This window comes from Biomphalaria glabrata, chromosome 7, assembly GCF_947242115.1.
Source record: "Biomphalaria glabrata chromosome 7, xgBioGlab47.1, whole genome shotgun sequence".
Taxonomy (NCBI): Eukaryota; Metazoa; Mollusca; class Gastropoda; family Planorbidae; genus Biomphalaria; species Biomphalaria glabrata.
Window position 1 is genome coordinate 11,633,649 of NC_074717.1, and position 13,406 is coordinate 11,647,054.

The following is a 13,406-nucleotide window of genomic DNA, read 5'->3' on the forward strand; positions in this document are numbered from 1 at the left end:
AGATGTCATTGGTGTTACTCAAGTGTTCAAATGTCAATGGTGTTATTCAAGTGTTCAGATGTCATCGGTATAACTCAATTGTTCAGAGATCAATGGTGTTACTCATGTGTTCAGAGGTTAATTGTGTTAATCAAGTGATCAGAGTTCAACGGTGCTACTCTAGTGTTCAGAGGTCAATGTTGTTACTCAAGTGTTCAATGGCCAATGGCAATACTCAAGTGTTCAGAGGTCAATAGTGTTATCAGGTGTTCAGACGTCAATGATGTTACTTAAGTTTTCAGAGGTCAATGATGTTACTTAAGTGTTCAGAGGTCAATGATGTTACTTAAGTGTCCAGAGGTCAATGATGTTATTTAAGTGTTCAGAGGTCAATGATGTTACTTAAGTGTTTAGAGGTCAATGATGTTACTTAAGTGTTCAGAGGTCAATGGTGTTACTTAAGTGTTCAGAGGTCAATGGTGTTACTTAAGTGTTCAGAGGTCAATGGTGTTACTCAAGTGTTCAAGAACAATGTTGTTACTCAAGTGTCCAAGGGTCAATGGTATTATTCAAGTGTTTAGAGGTAAATAGTGTTATCATGTGTTCAGACGTCAATGGTGTTGCTCAGGTGTTCAGAAGTCAATGTTCATTGCTGATATTCAAGTGTACAGAGGTCATTTTCTCGTTCTATATACGCTAATGCTCATTTTTTTTTTGAATAACAACAGATTCAACTGAAACAAAAAACTCAAGTCATTTCGGTTGTATATTTTAAGCGTCTCCCGAAAACATATAACTTGTATTTAACATGTTGGTCTGTCTGTCAAGATTAAAAACTAATTCAATTTTATAATATTTCGCAGATCGCAAAGTTTTGGTGCAATGACCACTATTTATAATCTTCAAGCCCAAACTAATTTGTTTGAAAACTAATATACAGGGCCGGATGTAGGTATGTGGAATCCCAAAGGCCGAGTATTTGTGGAGGTCTTTACACTTTTCCTAAAGCTTTAATAAAGTTAAAATCGTCCCGAGACATGACGTTAAACTGCGCTCCTCTTTCCTTAGCACTTTTGGAGCTCAAAAGGGCCCTACTTCTTTTCTATCATTGTGTCTGCCTCCTCTTTTCCTAAGTCTGCCTTCATTGATCATCACACTGTCTCCTTAACTTTAAATTCTCACTACGTCCTAGACCAGTCCGTTTGCCGTGGACTGCGACGGGTAAGGGGGGATAAAGAGATCCTGGTGTTTGAGTGGTGGCTATCTGAGGATAAACCACAACAACACAATACTTTGGCTCCAAGTTCCCCTAGACCTGAGACCCAGATGGCCCGCTCTGGGTCAACCGGCTGGTCATGCCGAGCTACCAGCATAGGTCGTCGACCTATGCTGGAGGGCGGTGGCTGGAGGGTCAATCAGGGAGCTGCTGTATTGGACACATGTCCGATGTAGCAGCTGACTGAGTATAGCACCTGTGTAGCCCTGGCGGGCTCATTCTGGACATCCGAATGGCCCGTCCCCTTGTTGGACTCGATGGCGGGTGGGGAGCACAGGTGCCGAATTAACCAAAATATATATGGACCAAAAAACACACACAAAACTACTTGCCCCAGACCTATGTCTGGGCAAGAAACGACGAATTGACGATAAAAAAGAGGAGGTCGCAAAAAGCTGTGCCACCTGGCCATCATTTCTGGTGGTTAGATGCACAGAGGAGGGAAAAAGCCTGACCAAGTTGAGCCCTTTTATTATCTATAAGGGACTCAAGTCAGTAGTGGGAGAGCCCAAGAGTGTGTCTAAGCTACACAAAACAATGGAACTCCTTGTAGAAGTAGACAGCAAGACACACTCTGATGGGCTTTTAAGATGCAGAAGACTCTGTGATCTCCAAGTGGAAGTCATGCCACACAAGAGTCTGAACACCAGCAGAGGTGTAATCAGCTCTAGGGACCTACTGGAATGTTCCGAGAAGGAAATAGTGGAGGGCATTGAAGGAGTCACCCATGCCCGGCGCATTACCAGGCGCAGGGAGGCTGAGGAGGTCAAAACCGCCACTATTATCCTCACATTCGGAACTAGGACACCGCCAGAGTATGTGAAGGCAGGATACCTACGAGTTCCAGTGAGGCCCTACATACCTAACCCCATGAGGTGCTTCAAGTGCCAGGGTTATGGACACGGCGCGGCAGTCTGTAAGAGGAACACTGTGTGTGCCAGATGTGCTGGAGAGGGTCATGAGGACAAGGGCTGCACAGCCCAGTTCAAATGCCCAAACTGTCAAGCTGGCCACTCAGCCTACTCCAAGGACTGCCCTGTGTGGAAACAGGAGGTAGCCGTGCAGGAGTACAAGGCAAGAAACGGATGTACCTTTAGCCAGGCGAAATCGGCTGTACTGGCCCTACCCAAGGGCCAATTCGGCTTGACAAAGACCTACGCCCAGGCTGTTGCTAAGAAAGGAAGATCCATAGCCACACAGACGGACACATTGACCCCACCACCCCCTCCTCCTCCCCCAACTCAGAAGAAAACACCGCCAAAGAACACACCTCTGAAGAAACAAGAAAGCCCTGTTGTCATGCTAAAGAACAGGTTCTCTGTGCTCGCTGATGAGAGCATGGAGACTGAGCAGCATGTCAAAACCAATACTCCGGGAGAACCCGGAGACATCATGTCTGACACAGGTTCTCCTCAGAGAACCCAGCCAGACACCCCAACCTCTACTGAGTTAGAGGTTGACCAACTCCCTAAGGGGAGAAATCAAAGCGGAGAGGATGCCCGAGGTGAGAGAGGAGGAAATAACCTCCGCTCTAACCAGAGGGATCTCCCCTCTCCAGAGAGAAAGACTTCCCCCAAAAGGGGGTTGTCCTCCTCTCCATCCAAACCCAAGAATAAAAATACCAAGGTCACTGGAATAAAGGGAACCCCCCCCCGGGGGCCTCCCAAGGCCAAATAGCTCCAAGTAGGTCATCTAGAATAAGCCATGGATTCCAGAATTGTACAGTGGAATTGTAGAGGCCTCAAGGCCAATTACGAGGAAATGCAGCTACTGATGGACTCTGAGACTCCTGTAGCTGTCTGCTTACAGGAAACATTTCTAAAAGATTGCATCAGCTTCCGAAGCTACCGTGCTTACACCAAGAATGTTGAGGATGCAGAGAGAGCATCAGGTGGAGTCTGTATCCTTGTGAAGGATAGCATCCCCCATGAGAGGGTAGAACTACAGACCACACTACAGGCCGTAGCAGCTAGGATAACCCTTCACAAGGTTATCACTTGCTGCAGCCTGTATCTACCACCAGGCGCTCCATTAAACCGAACAGACATGGAGGACCTATTGAAACAACTCCCCCGGCCTTATTTAATCCTTGGGGATTTCAATGCCCATAACACCATGTGGGGATCCAACAATACCGACACAAGAGGTCGTATGCTGGAGGATATCTTCCTCCAACATGATTTATGCATACTTAATGATGCATCACCGACCTACTTGCACCCAGGAACTGGATCATTCACATGCATTGACCTCACCGTATGCGTCCCCGGACTTCTGGACGATTTTAAATGGTCAGTTAGCAATGATCTACGGGGAAGTGATCACTTCCCAATCATCATTACTAACAATCTCCCTTCATTGGGACGACCTCAGCGGTGGAAACTGAATAAGGCCGATTGGGAACAATTCCAAAAAAGATGCTCTGAGGATATCACAGAAAATATCCTCCATGAACAGAACCCAGCTGATACCTTTGCTAGCAAGCTCCTAAGTATAGCCAGGAAAGTTGTACCCCTAACCTCTGCAAATCCAAAACGGCCTAGCAAACCATGGTTTGATACAGCTTGCAAAAGTGCTATTGGTGATAGGAAAAAACGACTGGCTGCATTTATAAAGAATCCTTCCCAGGAAAACCTAAAGCTATTCAGGATAGCTAGAGCAAAGGCTAGACAAACCATACGGTCAGCCAAAAGGAATTCCTGGAGAAGTTTTGTCGGCAGTCTGGATGCCAAAACTTCTGCTAGAGCGGTTTGGAAGGCAGTAAGGCGAATCAAAGGGAAAAAATCAAATGCAATAGGGCATTTGAAAAATCAAGGACGAACTGTCACGTCCCCCAGAGAAATAGCTGACTGCCTTGCATCCTCAATAGCAGAAAAATCATCCACTGCACACTACACGCCAGAGTTCCAAAAAGTCAAAACCAGGGAGGAAAGACACCCCATTGATTTCAGGTCAGAGAACAATGAAGACTACAACAAACCGTTCTCGCTTGAGGAACTGAGGGAATCGCTGGACAAGTCACATGACACAGCGCCTGGAGAAGACGAAATCCATTACCAGTTCCTCAAGCACCTTCCCGAACTCTCATTGGCAGTCCTGCTAGGGGTCTATAACTGTGTGTGGCAAACAGGCCCTTTCCCAAACAGCTGGAGGAAAGCCACAGTTATACCGATACCTAAACCGGGAAGAGACGGCTCTGACCCAGCTAACTATCGACCAATAGCACTAACAAGCTGCATCTGCAAAACCATGGAAAGAATGATTAACAGTAGGCTGGTCTGGTACCTGGAAAGGAATAAAGTGATCTCAAACTACCAGTGCGGATTCCGGCAGGGGCGGACAACAACTGACCACCTGGTAAGGCTGGAAGCTTATATTAGAAATGCATTACTCAGAAGAGAACATCTAGTAGCTGTATTCTTCGATATAGAAAAGGCCTATGACACAACCTGGAAACATGGCATTCTACGTGACCTGGCGCTTATGGGGCTTAAGGGACACCTCCCCCGTTTTGTGGAGGAATTCCTGAAAGATCGAAAATTTCAGGTTCGAGTGGGCAACTCCGCTTCTGACACTCATGACCAGGAAATGGGTGTACCCCAGGGCAGCATTCTGTCAGTCACCCTGTTCAACATTAAAATAAATAGCATCATAAATGCGCTGTCCCCTGGCATAGAGTGCTCTTTGTATGTTGATGACTTTGTCATTCTTACTTATGGGAAAAACATGAACACCTTAGAAAGGAAATTACAGTTATGTTTAAACAAAATTCAGGGTTGGGCAAACTATAATGGTTTCAAATTCTCAGACTCCAAAACAGTTAGTATGCATTTTTGTAATCTAAGGGGACTCCACCCAGACCCTGAACTATTTATACACAAAAAGAAGATCCCTGTCGTGAAAACTACAAAATTTTTAGGCCTCACCTTAGATTCCAAATTTAATTTTCTCCCCCACATTAAGGAACTTAGGAAGAAATGCCAAAAGTCATTAAACATACTAAGAGTACTCAGCCATACGGACTGGGGAGCTGACAGAGATACCTTGCTGCTGCTCTATCGGAGTCTAATTCGATCCAAGCTAGACTACGGATCCATAATATATGGAGCAGCAAGGAAGTCGTACCTAAAAATACTGGAACCAATACAAAATGCTGCCCTGCGTCTCTGTCTCGGCGCGTTTCGTACATCACCTATCCCAAGTCTCCATGTGGAGGCTGGAGAACTCCCCATGGATATAAGAATGAAAAAGCTTGCAATGCAGTATATAGTCAAGCTAAAATCCAACCCCACGAACCCTGCTTTTGACTCCATATTTAACCCCACAGAGGTAGAATTATACAATCGAAGGCCTAACGTCATACAGCCGCTGGGCCTTCGAATGAGAGAACCCATCCAAAATTTAACCCCACCCATTGACCAAATCTCTAAAATAGAAACCCCTCAGAATCCTCCTTGGCTAATGAATAAACCCAAATTAAATTTATCCCTCCTTAATTTCAAAAAAGAAAATACAGACCCAAGCATACTACAAGTCCACTTTAGGGAACTGCAGGAGAGCTACGGAGATTGTGGCACCATCTACACAGACGGATCCAAAATGGAGGGAAAGGTCGCGTGTGCCTGCTCCTTTCGGAACAAAACAATCTCCCGTAGACTCCCCGATGGCTGCTCCATCTTTACGGCCGAATTGCACGCAATATTGCTTGCACTTATGGCCGTAAAAGCATCAGAAAGGAGGAAATTTATAATCTGCTCCGACTCCAAATCTGCATTGCAAGCTTTGGGGCGGATGAAGACTGACATCCCATTGGTACATAAGAGCCTGAAGCTGTTGGACCTAATAACAGCCGACCGTAGGGATGTCACCTTCATCTGGGTCCCCTCCCATGTTGGCATTGAGGGAAACGAAGCCGCAGACAGAGAAGCAAAGAGAGCCCTAAATCATGCGGTGTCAGGAACCCAAATCCCCTACTCGGACCTGAGACAAAGTATTGCCTCTGCCACCTATCGAGAGTGGCAGAACCGATGGGAGGCTGAGACTCACAGTAAACTCAGGCAGATTGTGGCGGATGTCAGGTGGCGGCCCACATCTAAGGGTCTGACAAGGCGTGGTAGCACAACCATGTCCAGACTTAGGATTGGCCACACCTACATCACGCACTCTTTTGTACTGAAGAGAGAGGAGCCCCCACTTTGCGAGTACTGTGACTCTCGCCTCACCGTGGAACATATCCTCGTTGATTGCCCCAGATACCAGGATGTCAGGGCGAAACATTTTAGAGCCACTAATCTAAAAACACTATTTAATAATGTCGACCCTGGGAAGGTACTGGGCTTTATTCGGGAAGTGGGGCTATCTACGAAGATGTGATTTCTGAATTTGTGAACATACACTATTTACATTAGATTTTTACCAAATATTTAAATTTTTACTACCTTTACTATTTTAACTGTGAATAGACCTTAATTTTAATTATATTACTGTATAGAATCTGGCCCTTGCTGTTTAGAGAGAGAGTAGTCCTTAAGGGACTGCAGGCACGACATGGCCTAAATTGTGCCGATGTGCCTCAAATCAACAAATAAACAAATAAATAAATAAAGTTAAAACGTATAAACAATCACAATTAAATCTAAAAGCATGCTGTCACAGATATGAGTGTGTGTGAGCAATGTTAATTATTTTGTAAAGTGTTTTCACGGCTCACCGACAGAATTGACGGAGTACAGACGAAGGGAGGGAATAGTGTGACACTTAGATGTATAGGGCGACTTGACACCCGTAGGTTGAGACAGACACGGAAGATTTAGTAGCGTTAGTTTAGGCTTGAGTTAGAGTAGAGTTTTGGGGCAGTCGGGACACAGAGCCATGTAGTGTTATCAGGGGCGTTATCGTGTGCTAGGCGTTTTCTGGTAAACGACACATACAAACATTGAGAGCAAGTCGCCGAGGCTGGCTCGTGATCTTGGCTCCAAGAGGTGTGATTTGTTTGCCAGAGACAACATGTAGGAATTAGTTTTAAAGGACCAAGGTAAGAACAAATGTTTTTATTAGTCATATTTCTAGCATTAGATGTTAGTCGATTATGAATAAATAGAATGGCGCTTTAGCTAGTTGTTAGCGATATTTTGGTTATTTGTTTATTTAGAGTGATAGTCTGAATGTCAGTCACAGTTAAAGTCAGTTAGTGTCAATTTCAGTCAGAGTCCGAGGCGGTAGATGGCAGTCTGGGTAGCAGTCTTGAGTATGTGGCAGTCTAAGCGTAGAGACACAGAATAGATGCTAGCGACAGTGGCGAAGACCAGTCAGCAAGACAATGAGCGACATGAAGTGATTGGCATGAGATGACATGGACAGCGGTACTGAACTCTAATGCAGTCTACGGCGCTGGGTCCAGTGCATGGGGTAGGGAGTAGCCGCGGTGGTCTAATTGGCATGAGTGACTAATTGCTGTTGTTTTGTTGATTATGTCTTTATTGTTATTATGTTAACAGATACCATAGTTTTATTAGTATATAATATTGAAGCCACTTGTCTCATGTTATTATTTTATGTTATAATAATCTATGTTTGCAGTTACCAAGTCATTCATTGTTACACGTATTACATGATTTTAAAGTGGCCATCGATGGCCTAATTAGAATATTAAATATTAGTTTTAATCGGAGAGTTTGAGTTTATGAGTATTCATTATGTGGTCATTGATGTTGTGACATTGTTATCGTTAGTTAAATTCATATATACACAAAGTGATGTAATAATTATGCAGACAAAGTAATTACACCCACCAAGAGTGAGAATCATCCCTAGACGAAAAGATCCAATGTAATACTACTGGTACATATATTATTAAAGTGAGGTCAAATTAGACAGTAACGAGAGAGGGGGAGAAACGGGTCGTGACACATGCCATATTTTAGAAGAAATAAATAAATTACTTTAAAAAAAATAATTAATATGTATATATTAGTTTACAAAATTTTTAATTTTTACAATACCTCTACTCAAATCAAAACTTCATGGAACCATCAGAAACCTGCATGGAACCAGAACGAGTAAGGCGGATATCGAAGACGGTTTTCCTAGAAATTTAACAGTTGATATAATTACAAGCTCGTTGGTCAATCTAGTTTGACTGTTATAATTTTTCAAAGTAAAAAATAAACAAATGTAAATTTGATTGAGAACAAGACTTAGATCTACAGCCAACTGCTATTTTGTGTGTATGTAATAAAAATATATTTTAAATATATGGCTCCTTCTTTCTCGAAAGACAATAGATATTCCCAAATCACTAGTTTTGGTTTCGTCTTGAAACGGTGGATAATATGGAGTGGCTAATCAAGCCGATTCTGGAGCCACAGAGTTTGACACAGATCGTGCATGTATATGCATCTGTTTTATGCCTAGCTGATAGAGCATCTTTCTTTTTCTTTCTCTTGACTAAGGCAGCTTCATTTCTTTTGCTCTTAAAACAAAGCTTTATTAAGGAGTCACTGAGGTTGCATTGGCATGATCTCCGATACACATTACGAAAATATTTTTATGAATACTTGACCCAAGGGAAGAACTTTTTCTTGAATGATATTGGCTTTTCACTAACCATCAGTTACTTAATAAACTTAGCCTTATCGTCATAATTAAAAGTTTATTGCGAACATTTGTTTATAAACAAAGCTATATCAGTTACTATAATAATAACAAAATTAATGTATCTCTGCACTCTGCTGTGTCATACCATCATCGGGCCTAGCAATATAATAATAACGGTATCGCTTTCAATCAGGACACGTCTATTTTGTATGGACGGAGGTATAGCCGTAGTTACTGATAATTTGTAGTTCAAAGCTGAAAATATTGAGACCACCCTGTCTACTTTCATGGGTGGATGACTTATGGGACAACTTCTGAGCTTTTATTTTCACACAAACTCTCTGTGTAACTTTGTTCTTCCATCTCAGATCTTTAAGGCTTTCGTTCCATCTCCCTGAAAGAGACTGTCGATAGATATGGCAGTGATTCTGTGGTTCTTCCCCTTAGATATTTATTGGATTTTTTTTTAAGTAAACCAAGTCCCAAGTGTTGAAAAGAGAACAAAAACATACATTTTCAGCTTTAGAATCAAGTAATGTGTCATGTTGTCTAAATGTCTTTCTTCAATGGACCTCATTCACCAATCGTAAACAAACAACATTTAGTCACGTGACCTTATTGATAAAACAACGAAAAAAACTGTCACGTGACAACCATCATGAATAAACATTAGATCGTAAATTATATAGAAGAGATAGAGCACAAAGTGGCTAAATGTTGTTTGTTTTCGATTGGTGAATGAGGTCCATTCAATCCATGTGTCGTTCTAGCTTAATAAACCTAGAATTAGGTATCCCTGTTAGCCTTATTGTTCTGATTAAAGTCTATTGTTTGTTGTGCTATGGAAATGATAACATTCACATTAACATTTATAAAACATATGAAGCAAAATATACCTCGTTTATACAACTTAATTAAGCAATTAGTTAGAATGTTAGATTTGTTAAAATGTAGCCTTTTTACCCCCATTTACTGCCCCATTCACTTCCTTCCCGAGAAAAAAAAATCGTGGTTAAGCAAAGGTATAAATCGACTAGACTTTATAATATTTTAATTAAAGGCCTTTAGATCTAGACTTACGCATCTAGAAGGTGCACAAAAAGTTCCTGAAATTAACTTATTAAACTTTTGAATGAATAATGCCTGGAACTTTTGTCGCCTATGAGTCCACCCAGCTTGCCAAATGAAACCTTTGTAAACCGTGGGCCACAGAATATATGATATTTACATCATCTGCCCTAAAGATCACAAGGTCTGAAATGGAAACTTTAAAATATATATATATAAAACTAGAATGCATTTTTAAAAATACGGAATTCAGAAAATTTAGAAAGCATATAAAAGATGGAAACTATATAACTTAAAGCCTTAAAGTACAAACCTTGGACATATCTGGGACTAGACCATTTTAGTATCTTGCCCATCGTTTAAATCAATAACATTTGAGGAACCCACTTGATAATACAATGACTTGATATATGTCCCATAGATATATTTCATTACATAGACTGAATAATAAGCCAATAAAATAGGTGTGTCCAAGTTTAGAACCGCCACTTATATTGTTATATATCTCACATTACTCATACAGTCATAGACTTTAGCAAACAGGTAATGTAATATATTATTGATATACCTGGAGGTCAAACTTCAAAGGAAATGGCTATGGCCATTAAAGAAGATCTTTGTTGTTTGTAGACCAAACTCCTCCCTCCAACATTCACCCCACAGGTTTTCTTAAGGTGACCTGTAGTAAGAATATAGGGTTAGTTGACGTCAGGAGAGAGAAAAAGACGGATAGAGACAGCAAGAGACGATAATGCATTTAAAGTAATACAGCTTTTTAGCGGCCCCCGAAAAGGGGATTAGACGCTATTAGTTTTGTGTCGTCTGTCTGTCCGTCCGTCCCATTTAGATTTCAGAAACTAAAAGAGAAAAGGAAAATCGGACATCATGATATTTTAGATATAACGGTAATTTTTTTCTTTTCTGAAAGTGAACCATATAATTTTTAAAAACTATCTATGCAAGCAGATTTTTCAAAAAAAAAAAAACACCACTTTTATATGAAAAACTTCAGGGGAGGTAAGTTTTTAAAGAAAGTCACAAATCTCTTCATTAATAACTCAAATTTTTCATTCATTGATTCGCGCATTGTTACAAAGGTCACAATGGTGAAAGTGTCAATGGATCATGATAAAATATATTTTACATTTATTAACTATCTAAAGAATGAAATACTGATTGAAATGTTGTTTTTAAAAAGAATTTTGATACAACTTCGTTTTAGTAGTAAGCTTAAAAAACGAACTTCTCTTATAGCCGGCAAATTTGGCGTATCCTCATTATAAAATTAACAGTCTAAAAATAGGCAAAATAGAGCCCAGACCTAGATATATTTATAATATATATCTTTGCATATAATTCTCTTCTTTGCTCAACGGTTTGGACAAGAAGAAGTAAAGGACAGATCACTCTTTTATTTGTGCAAGTCGGACAAGAGTTACTCCACGTAACTTTAGAGACGAAAAAAAGAGAGGGGGGGGAGACCAAGTAGTATTCATCCGTCACTAAATAGCAGGGCCGGACTTATGCATTGGGACCAAGAAGTCATGGAAAGATCACTCTTTTATTTCTGTAAGTCGGACTAGAGTTACCCCACGTAACTTAAGGGGCGAAAAAAAAAGGGGGGGGGGAGAACAAGTAATCTATTTTGTATTCACCAGTCACTAAATAGCAGGGTCGGACTATTAAACATTGTGGGGCCCTACGGGAAACGGGTTTCATGGGGCCAAAGTTTGGCAGAGATACGGATAATAAGTAACAATTTAGAGTTTTTATAATAAAATAAAGTCGTCTTTGCATTTTTACATTGTTTACTACGTACAGAATTACTTTACGAGCCTTGCGTGTAGTGATGTCATACATTATATCATAAAATGTCTGTTTCCTACATAGATCAAGACTCAATACCAAGAATTACCAAATGTTTCAATTTACCTTTGAGAATTGTTGGCCTCAAGTAATTGTTTATTTAGTTTGAGGCGCGAGAACCTTCTTTCACCACATTCCACAGTTACGGGTATTGCATAATGTCTTTTTTTTTCGCGCGTAGGATTGGCGTTTTCCATCTCGAATGATTCCCGAAAATGACAATTTTTTTTTGTTTATATATTTTAGGAGATTTGTATAAGTTTTCAAAAGATTTTAATAAATTTTGTAGATTTCCAGGACTTTTTGTATATTTTGCAATTGCAGGAGATTTCCAGGAGCTCCTTGTAAATCAGGAGGCCGCGGGAAATCTGTTATAAGTTATCAAATGATTTTAATTTAATAATTTACACCTAGAATCAGCGCGGGTCCTATGAAAGTGTGGGGCCCACTGCGGTCGCATTGTTTTCAGTGGCCTTAGGCCGACCCTGCATAAATTGCGACGTATGCTACGCCGTGGGTCGACTAGTATATTATAAATGTATTAATAATTTGAACAAACTTGAATTATAAAGGCAATATTTTATATTCTGACAGCTTAGGGGTGCAGATATATTTAATATGTCAACAGTAGTATCACATTAAGAAGGGAAGCGGTTACGAACAGCATAATAAATCTAGTACACCATTAACCGGTGCCAGGTAACCTACTACTACTGATCATAACATTGGCCTAGGTCTAGTAATTTTAAGATTAAATGTGGTAAGTCATACGAATTCTAGTCTAGATCTAGATTCTATATCAATATTCTAGATCTAGTTTCGTAGGCCACAAAAACAGATGAACTTTACATCATCTGCCCTATAGACCACAAGGTCTGAAAGGGGAACTAGTTAGGCAAGGTTCACGTCCAACTTTGCATTCACTTGCACCTATCCTTTGATCTGCTGGACCGTTGGGGCACTACACAAGATCTGTCAACCTTCTTTCTCCATTCTTATCTCTCATTTGTCTTTGATATAATTTCATTTGGATGTTCTTTTTGAAAATATTGAAGCCTGCCTGGGTGGACCACTTCGGGGGCCGATTTTGAGTTTGTGTTTCCACACAAACTGTCTGTGTAACCTTGTTTGATATAAAACTTAATTAATTGATTGCCGTTAATTGATTTGTTCTCATTTCTTCATATAGTGTCATTGACTATAAACAATTGTGCGAAATTTCAACTTGATCTGAGCATGGGACGTGAGGGGAAAAGCGTGTAAAAGAATCCAGACAGAGTGAGTAACTAGACATCTAGAAGCCGTTAAATATGAGCAGTGTTTTTTTTTTTTTTTGTTTTTTTTATGATTTTTTGAAGTTTTACAGTACATATTGTACGGTGAAGTAAAACAGGTCAGGAGAGAAGAGAGCAGCTTGCCGTCCACCCTTAAGACAGTTCTGGGCTTATGCATAGGCAAACTAGGTAGCCGCCTATGTCCTCCGATTGTTGGGGGGAGGGGGCTCGCACATGTTTCCTACAATATTTGGAGAATCCGTGTTACGCTTCCAGGTCCCATGCTGGTTTCTGTTCTGATAGTTCCATGAAGTTCTGATTTGAGTAGAGTTATTGTAAAATTATAA